At 36.5% G+C, this 10,433-nt stretch overlaps 1 pseudogene across 2 annotated transcripts; it reads right to left on the bottom strand.

The window, feature by feature from the left end:
* Nucleotides 1-200: 200 nt before the first annotated feature.
* LOC147509011 (AAA-ATPase At3g50940 pseudogene) lies at nucleotides 201-2,742 on the bottom strand (annotated as a pseudogene). 2 transcript variants are annotated; one of them, XR_015218317.1, is made up of 2 exons: nucleotides 2,549-2,742; nucleotides 201-1,799 (listed from the first exon to the last, which is right to left on the bottom strand). The product of XR_015218317.1 is annotated as an AAA-ATPase At3g50940 pseudogene, transcript variant X1 (transcript). The 2 variants fall into 2 exon arrangements; XR_015218318.1 differs by having other exon boundaries at nucleotides 2,541-2,681.
* Between the last annotated feature and the right edge of the window lie 7,691 nt (nucleotides 2,743-10,433).

Here is a 10,433-nt window from a genome sequence, read left to right as displayed (position 1 = left end):
CTTTCTTCTTCTTCTTCTTCTACACACTCAATCCCTTTAACGTAACAAGCTAACCACCATATGTATCTCCTAGCATAAATAACATGTAGCATGAAGTTGCGACAGCGCAGGAGTTCCAACATTCTAGTGAAATAATACAAGTATGAAGAAGACCAAGTTCGTAAGTTAGATTACTCTTTAGGTTGCAAATTTCTTTGTGCTTTTTAACAAAAGCAACCACATTAATATAAATTAACAAACATAAGGTGAGTAAGATTTAATTGAACAGAACTCACACAGTAACATCTAAGACTAAAATCTGCCTACAATTTAACAGTACACCACTTAGTTCCAATTAACAGATTGTACCTATCGGTCCGAATTTTATTTGTTCAGCCCTCCTGTTAATCTTCAACTGCATCCTCCACCTGGATACCATGATGTAGCTTTGAGTCTACAATCTTCTTCAACGAAACCATCTTCTCCAAAACTTTTTTCATGCCCAAATCTGCATCTTCGTCACAACTCATGAAGATTTCTCCAATGTCAGCTGGTGTCATCTTGATAACAGGTAACATAACCTCCACCTCCTTCATAAGGTGATGCTTATTGATACCAAGATAATTCTTTGCCAACATTTTAAACGCCTCAATTTCACAGTATGTGAGATTAATGTGTTTGTCCATTCGACCTGGTCTCAGCAATGCCTGGTCCAGTTTCTCCTTGTGATTTGTGGTAAAGATAATCAGTCTTTCACCCCCACAAGATGACCACAGCCCATCGACAAAATTCAACACCCCGGATAGACTGACAGTGCCTTTTACTCTTCGATTGCACTTTATACTATTTGCTTCATCCTCAGTGTTGTTAACTTCCACATTCTGTTCCTTCACACGATCCGATAAATCAAGTGAACAGTCAATGTCTTCAACTACGATCACTGACTTACTAGATGTCGAGATCAAAAGCTTCCTCAACTGTGAGTTACTAGCCACAGCTGTCAATTCCAAATCATATATATCGAATTCAAGAAAATTTGCAACGGCAGCAATCAAGCTTGTCTTACCAGTTCCTGGTGGACCATATAGAAGATAGCCTCTTTTCCAAGCTCTTCCAACTCTGTTGTAATACTCGCTTCGTTGAACAAACTTCGTCAAGTCTGCTTTAATATCCTTCTTCAGAACTGGATCAATTGCTAATGTATCAAATGTAGATGGATGGGAAAATGGTACGTTGGACCAAAGGCCATAGCGACGACCTTCTTCCAAAGATTTATTGGTATATATTTTCCTTTGCTTGTTCTTGAACTTGATCCTCTGAGCTACCTCATTGATATAAGGGATATAGGAGGAGTGAACCTTCTCCTTGTATTTCTGGTGAAACGATAACTTAAAATATCGGTTCTCAAGAGACCTAGAGTATCCACCCATGCTAATATTCTTCTCAACACAATGGGAAGACCACTTGACCTTGAATCCCTCAAATGTATCTTCAACAATCTGGTCCGTAGACATGGTGAAGGTGAGGTTCTTGAAATTATTGGGTTTTGAGAGCTTGAGGACTCTAGCAGAGGAGATACACTGGGAACCAAGGTAGGTCTGAACCGCTTCAAAAATTTCATTAGTGTTTAAACAACTTTCAAACTCTTCAATGACAATTGAGACATTGGTTTGCAGGGCAGTGAAAGAGTTCGAGATGATGCATTTTAGATACTGGTACACTACAGGAGGTAAGAAGTCGCGTAATGCGGTGCGGATGAAAATGAAGGTTGCGAGAAGAGAACCTAAGGATTTCCAGTCCATGACCAGCTCCATTTTCAACTGGAAGTTAAGGAAAAGAGTAAATATGTTAGAGGACTAACTGAACACACTCACATAAACGCAAATCAACTCACAATGAAGCAGTGGCTTCAAGAGAAGATACAATCAATCTTCAATCTAAGCTTCTAATCTTCTCAAAGACTTCAATTCACACCTATTTGGTACACTAGACTCCATTAGGAATTTTCTAGCTTTTTAAACCATTTTTTTTTCTCCACTGTTTTTCTGCAAACCAACATGGTGCTAAACAGATCTGTTGGAAAGCAGTTTCTACAAAATCCCAAGTGGAGCCTAATTAACACTTGGTTTATTCTAACTATAACTAAATTTCAAAAAATTTACATACATGGTTCTTCAAATAAGTTTATACTGCTCCCCATTCCCCAACTTGAAATATACCTTTGAAACAACATCAAATATCATGAACTAGCGTAGAAAGTAGAAACAGGAAAAAAAAACTAATTGATCTTACAGATTTCGTATTCTACCAGTTATATACAATAGATAGTCATGTCATAAACTCATTAAGCATGCTCATCTTAAATACTATAAGCCTATCTTACATTACCCTGTAGGCCTGAACACAGTTAAAGTTTCTTAGAAATATATATTATTCTGAGACTCGGTAGAGTATTATGGCTAATCTAAGAGCTAATAAGTAACATTACGAAAACAATTATGGTTCTAACTTTAGAGCATAAACCAATTTTCAAAGAGAAAAGTAATCAAGACCTCCCATACCAGTTTACCTTCTGAGAGGAGAGAAAAGAATCAAAGATATGAGATGGTTTCGTTGTGGTGTAGCTTTTTTATACTGCAGACTTTCAAAGTGTTATTGGTAGTGGTACTACACGTCAGTTCTGTCCCAAGGACAATGTCATGAAGAAGAAGTGTAGTACCAGACTTTAAAGTTGCATAGAATCATTTTGATACACTTTGATGTAAAATGATCGATAATAATGGAAAAAAACATATAACAAAACAAAAACTGAGTTTTCTCAAAACAAAGTTGTACACGGCAACTAATTGTCCAGTCAGCCTAGAAAGGCGTTCATGAAATACTTGGTAAAAGGGTAAAATGCATACTGGCCTTAACCACTTAACCCTTCATCAAAATTTAGTTGTTCTAAAAGTGTTATGAAACTTGAATTCTATCTTTTTTCAGTCACATTCCCTGTTATTTCAAGACGTCTAATTATTTCGATTAATAGGATACTCATGACCTAATTTATAGTAGACTAAGACCCAATTTGTCCAGACTCCTAATGAGGGATAAAAGTAGAGAGTCTCTGTTGATCGAGCTGTTGGCAGTGGCGCTTCACCCTTGGCGGTAGTTTGCAGTGCTCATAGTCTCATACAACCCACTTGGTAGCGCACTTATCAGGATTCCCTGATTTGATCAGTACTGGAAATCTGGAACTATCCTTTGATCGATTGAGGTTGTTTAGGTGATTATTGTGGTCTTATCTTTTTCGATGAGGTCCAAAAAATTAGATTTCGAAGATTGGGTTCATATTTTGTAAACAATCTTGTACGTCAAAAAAGATATTGGACTTCCTGATTCAACCTGCCAAAATTGCATCGCTAAATAAAGTCGATAGCTTCTGATTTGATTCATGTCCTAGACTCCTAGTGCAGTTCAACCCGCGACTGGAGCAACTTCTGATATAACAGTCTAATTATTGGTATTGCACTCGAGAATCGAGAATCGAGAATCGCGGATCGCGATAGTGACTTTTGTTACTCACAGCTCTACTGAAATTGCTGTTAGAAAAATAGATTTACACAAATCCATTGAGATATAAATGAGTAATTTGTCTCTCAAGTTACTCCACTTGAGATGAAATGGGTTTATCTTGAAACAGTATGTAAAGTGAGAAAAACCTTTTCGGAAGGGTGTACTGGTTCGAAACAGTATATTATGCAAAAAAAAATGCGACCTTTCGAAATATGTACTGGTTCGAAATAATGCATTATACCGAAAAGGTGTGACCTTTCGAAATAAGCACTAGTTCGAAAGAGAGCTTTATGCCGAAATGGTGTGTCCTTTCGAAATATGTGACTTTTCAAAGAGTTAATTACCTTTTCCCAAGAGTCACTGTGTTGTTTCGAAGAGGCACCACTCACCTATAAATAGTGGATGAATTTGGAGAGAAAGACACACTATATCACACAGAGTTCTAATTTTTCTATTCTCCCTCTGTTCTTAGTCAAATACTATGTTGTGTTTACTGATTCTATAGAATTGAAGTGATAGCTTTCTATAGAAGGAAATCCGTTATATCTTGGGAGAGTTTCCCATCAACCTTCAAACACCATGAGGGAGAAAATCTGTCTTAAGGACATAATGTATCTACACTAGGCTCGGATTTAACTAAGAAGTACAAGACATGTACAAAACAAAATATTTGTATAGTTTGGTAATTGGTAAAGAGTAAGAACAATTAAGTTGTATATTTCTAACAACTTAAGACATTTTTTTTTTCTTCTTCTTTACCGAACATAATTTGTTTCTGTTTTCTTTTCTTTTTTGGTTTAAAGGAATAACAAAGTGTGGTTGTATTTAAGAATATGGCAGCACCACCAGTTACACATGTTGTTACTATTCCGACAGTTATTCCCCATTTTGTTCCTCATGGGGAGAAACCTAAAAAGTTCAATGGGATTTCAAGCACTTGCAACAGAAGATGCTCTTCTATCTGACCACCCTTAACTTGGAAAGGTTTATGTGGGATAAGGTTCCTGATGTAAGCCCTGATGAAACTGACAAGGAGAAGGTTTTGGCCAAGGATGCTTGGTTTCATACTGATTTCTTGTGTAGAAATTATGTCCTTAGCGGGTTGGCTGATTCATTATACAATGTGTATAGTGTGTTCAAGACTGCTAAGAAACTTTGGGATTCGTTAGACAAGAAATACAAGAGTGAAGATGTTGGCATGAAGAAATTCATAGTTGGCAGATTTCTTGATTTCAAAATGACGGATAGTAAGACTGTCATAAGCCAAGTCCAAGAACTTCAAGTAATCCTCCATGATGTCATTGCTGAAGGAATGACCCTAGGAGAATCCTTCCAAGTGGCTGTTATGATTGAGAAATTACCACCATCTTGGTAGGATTTTAGAACTATCTTAAGCATAAATACAAAGATATGAATATTGAAGAACTGATTGTCCGTCTAAGGATAGAGGAAGATAACTGTCTATCTGAGAAGAAGGGCAAGGATCCCATGGTGGCAAAAGCCAATGTTGTGGAATGATCAAATGCTAAGGAAAAGAGGAAGCGCCAAGACAAAGCTTAAGGCGAAGAGAGTAGTACGCCTACTAAGTTCAAGGGCAAGTGCTATAACTGTGGGAAGGCTGGACATAAGGCAAGTGAATGTCGCAAGCCAAAGAAGTACAAGAAGCAAAAGACTAAAGCAAATGTGACAATGGACATGCTTTCTGACAATGTTAATGACATGAACCTATATGCTGTGATTTCTGAATGTCTCATGATTGGAAATGAAAGGGAATGGTGGGTGGATACTGGTGCTACTCGCCACATATGCTCCAACAAGTCGATGTTCACCACTTATCATGTTGTGGAAAAGGAAGAACAACTCTTTATGGAAAACTCTTCTACGTCCAAGGTTGAAGGCAAAGGAAAGGTGGTGATGAAGTTGACTTATGGGAAGGAACTAACTCTGAATGAGGTGCTCTATGTGCCTGACATTCGCAAGAACTTAGTTTCTGGGTCGCTGCTAAGCAAGAATGGCTTTAAGTTAGTCTTTGTTTCTGATAAATTTGTACTAACTAAGAATGATGTATTCATGGGTAAGGGCTATCTTAAGGATGGGCTCTTTAGGATGTCTTGTTTTACTATTGCGCCAAAGAGCGCCAATAAAGTTGAATCTTCTGTTTACTTGATTGAGTCTTCACATGTATATCATGGTAGATTAGGACATGTTAATTATGATACTTTGCGTAAATTAATTAATTTGGACTATATACCAAAGATAAAAATAGACCCACACCATAAATGTGAAACTTGTGTAGAATCCAAGTTGACCAGATCATCATTTCATTCCATTGAAAGAAGTACTGAACCTCTAGACTTAATATACACAGATATATGTGATCTTAAGTATATGCAAACTAGAGGTGGTAAAAAGTATTTCATTACTTTTATTGACGATAACACTAGATATAGTTATGTTTACTTGTTGAGAAGTAAAGATGAGGCAATTGAAGTGTTCAAACACTATAAAGATGAAGTTGAAAATCAACTAAGCAAAAATATTAAGGCTATAAGGAGTGATAGAGGGGGTGATAGAGGAGGTGAATATGTATCACCTTTTGAAGGTTTTTGTTCTGAACATGGAATCATTCATCAAACTACGACTCCTTATTCACCTCAATCAAACGGTATTACGGAACGCAAAAATCGAACTCTAAAAGAGATGATGAATGCTACGTTATTAAGTTCTGGTTTACCCTAGAATTTGTGGGGGGAAGCTTTACTTTTTGCCAAATACATTCTCAACAAAATTCTTAACAAGAATACGCTTAAAACACCATACAAATTGTGGAAAGGTCATCAAACTTCCTACGAATTCTTAATAGTGTGGGGGTGTCTTGCTAAAGTGGAAGTCACTAAACCTAAGAAGGTGAAGATAGGACCCAAGATTATTGATTGTGTATTCATTGGATATGCAAACAATAGTAGTGCATATCATTTTCTGGTTCATAAATCAGAGATTTAAGATATACATGTTAATACGATTATTGAGTCAAGGAATGATTCATTCTTTGAAAATGCATTTCCATATAACATGTGTATAGAGCCAAGTTCAACAAAAAGAACTTTAGATGCTACAACTAGTAACCATCCTACATAAAGCGAAATTGAGGATCGGAGGAACCTAGACGTAGCAAAAGGTCAAGAACGTCAACGTCTTTTGGACCTGATTTTCTAACATATGTACATGTTGGAAAATAATCCTCAAATGTTCAAAGAGGCAATGTCATCTCCAGAAGCTACTTATTAGAAAGAAACAATAATAAATAGTGAGATTGAATCCATAATGCAAAATCATACATGGGAATTGGTGGATTTACCACCAGGTTCCAAGACTTTGGGATATAAGTGAATATTCACAAAGAAATTTAAGACTGATGGATCGATCGACAAGTATAAAGTTAGACTTGTGGTCAAAGGCTTTAGACAAAAGGAAGGATTGGATTATTTTGACACTTACTCTACAGTTACAAGAATAACTTCCATAAGGATGCTAGTAGCAATAACATCAATATATGGATTTGAGATACATTAAATGGATGTAAAGACGACATTCTTGAATGGTGAGTTAGATGAAGAAATATACATGGAACAACTCTTATTGCTCCTAGACAAAAAAGGAAATTTTGCAAGCTTGTTAAATCCTTATATGGATTAAAGCAAGCACCTAAGCAATGACATGAGAAATTTGACAATGCAATATTGTCAAACGGTTTCAAAATAAACGAGTGTGACAAGTGTGTCTATGTCAAAATCACTCAGAAGGGATCTGTCATTGTTTGTCTCTATGTAGACGATATGCTAATTTTGGGTAGTAATATTGATGTCATAAAATCTACCAAACAAATGTTGTCTAGTAAGTTTGACAGGAAAGATTTAGGTGTCGCTGATGTTATCCTAGGAATTGAGATCTTTAGGACGGAGGATGGACTTGTTCTATCACAATCTCATTACATTGAGACGATTCTTGAAAAGTTCAAGAAATATAACATCACACCAAAAATGTCACTAGTTGATGTAAATCTTCATTTAGCCAAAAATACTGGAGATAACATATCTCAACTAGAATACTCTCGTATACTTGGCAGTTTAATACATGTCATGAACTATACAAGGCCTGACATAACATACTATGTGAGCAAGCTAAGTCGATATACGAGTAATTCTGGCAGAGATAATTGGACTGACATACTGAGAGTTTTGGGATACTTAAGGTATACTCAGAATTTTGGTCTGCACTATACAAGATATCCAAAGTTCGAGGAAGGGTACTGCGATGCTAATTGGATATCTGACACTAAAGACTCAAAGTCCACAAGTGGATATGTTTTTATACTTGGAGGTGCAACTGTTTTTTAGAAATCCTCAAAACAAACGTGCATAGCGAGGTCCACTATGGAATCAGAATTCATAGCATTGGACAAGGCTAGAGAAGAAGCAGAGTGGCTTCAAAATTTCTTAGAGGATATTCCAAACTAGGCTAAACCTATGCCATCAGTGTGCAATGTATACACTGTGACAACCAATCTGCTATTGGTAGAGCACAGAGTAGCATGTATAACGAGAAGTCTCAACACATACATCTTAGATATAACACTATTAGACAATTGCTCTCAAATGGAGTTATCTCAATCGACTATATAAGGTCAAAAGATAACATTGCAGATCCGCTTACAAAAGATTTAACAAGAGAGCAAGTGGAAAGATTATCAAGGGGAATGAGCTTAAAACTTTTGAGATAATCAACCAAGAGTCCTCATAATGGAAAAACAAACCTAGTTGACTGTAGATCCCAAGATTTATATTTAAAGGGCCAACTGAATTATGTCTGTGTCTCAGTTAACATTGGAGAGTAATAATATATTCTAACCCATTCTTATATAAGACAGTGCATATCTGCCGCGAGACCCAGGATAAGTCAAGCTTTTAATGATTTAATATATCTTGAAAAGTTATGTTATCCAAGTGGAGTATTGCAGGATACTCTTTATAAAAATCACCTATGTAAGTGTGAAGTGGGGCCGCTTCTATGAGAATTTTAAGGCAAATGTCTCAAAAGCACTATCTGAAACCAAGAAGTGTTCAAGGCCAAAATGAACACAAACGTGAGAACCAACAGTATTCGAGAAGGTACTGCGTGAAGATGATTGTCTATGTTTATACAATCGACTAACAGTTCAAGGACATTAATTGAAGTCTACTGATTGTTCAATTAAATCCGATCGTTTTTCACTAAGGCAAGTTCAAGGCCTCCCATGCTACTTGACCTGATGCGGTATCTTTTCATTTGTAAAAGAACCTCGATGTTAATGATATAAGAAGCCAAATCTTCATTAATGTGGGGGATTGTTAGAAAAATGGATTTGCACAAATTCATTGAGATATGAATGAGTAATTTGTCTCCCAAGTTATCCCACTTGAGATAAAATGAGTTTCTTTTGAAACAGGACGTAAAGTGAGAAAAAACCTTTTCAAAAGGGTGCACTGGTTCGAAACAGTGCATTATGCCCAAAATGTGCGACCTTTCGAAATGTGCACTGGTTCGAAACAATGTATCATGCCGAAAAGGTGTGACCTTTCGAAATAGACACTAGTTCGAAACAGTGCTTTATGTCGAAATGGTGTCATTTCGAAACATGTGACTTTTTAAAGAGTTGCTTACTTTTTCCCAAGAGTCACTATATTGTTTCGAAGAGGCACCACTCACCTATAAATAGTAGATGAATTTGGAGAAAAATACACACAATATTACACAGAGTTCTGATATTTTTCTTCTCTTTCTGTTCTTAGTCAAATACTATGTTGTGTTCGCTGATTCTATAGAATTAAAGTGCTAGCTTTCTATAGAAAGAAATTTGTTCTATCTTGGGAGACAATTTCCCATTAACCTTCAAGCACTGTGAGGGAAAAAAATCTGTCTTAAGGACATAGTGTATGTACACTAGGCTCGAATTTAACTAAAAAGTGTCTATTACAAGACAAAAAATTTGCATAGTTTGGTAATTAGTAAAGAGTAAATACAATATTCCTAACAATTGCATAATAAGGTTTGTCAATTACCAAAAAATATATACACAGGTTTGTGGTCCACACAGTTTTGCCATTCGAGTTTGGACCCCTTCATTTTCTCTCTTAGAGCAGTTATCAAAATCATTTTCCCTCGAAAAATTAGTACTTGTGTAGTTGTGTATCGATATTAAATCGCCCAACTCAATCTAATCGTATTATCGTAATCGATGCACATATATATATCAGACTTCGTTTTCATGATATATATCTTAGATGAATTCCGAAATATCAGTGGGATTATTTCAATGCCCAAAAAGCTCCTTCGACCCTTTGTGAGTTTGTTCAGAGAAGTGAAAAGGATCCAGAAGAAAAAAGGGAATCAATTAAATAGGCCCTTTTCAAACCATCAATTGATCCATTAGCAGGTACGCTGTCCGTATCAATTATAGTTGCTGGTAATTTCCCTAGTCCGCACATTCAGTTGTCACCAAGTCTTTAGTACCCTTTCGTATAAAAGTAATAAAACTACTCTCCTAGTCTCCTCAACAAAATTCCAATTTATAGCTGTCCTTGTAAGTGGTCGACTACGGACTACCCCGGGGCCCAGGACAGTGTTGAAAATGCATCATTTAAGTGCACACTCTTTTGGCCTCTTTGCTTTGGGTTAATATTGAAACTTTCACTTGCGGTTTAACAAAAGTAGCTGCACCCATTTTTAGGGAAACTTACTCTCTTCAAGTATAGAAGCCATATAATTGGAGGTAAACTTTATAGAATGCAGCTATTGTCGCCTTGAATATGCCCATAGGAAGCCAATCTGCATAGGTGCATAAACTTCTGAAGAACCTC

The sequence above is a fragment of the Coptis chinensis genome, chromosome 3, assembly GCF_015680905.1.
Source record: "Coptis chinensis isolate HL-2020 chromosome 3, ASM1568090v1, whole genome shotgun sequence".
In the NCBI taxonomy this organism is placed as follows: Eukaryota; Viridiplantae; Streptophyta; class Magnoliopsida; order Ranunculales; family Ranunculaceae; genus Coptis; species Coptis chinensis.
Note: the sequence above shows the minus strand (reverse complement) of the source record. Positions and strands in the feature narration are given on the sequence as shown.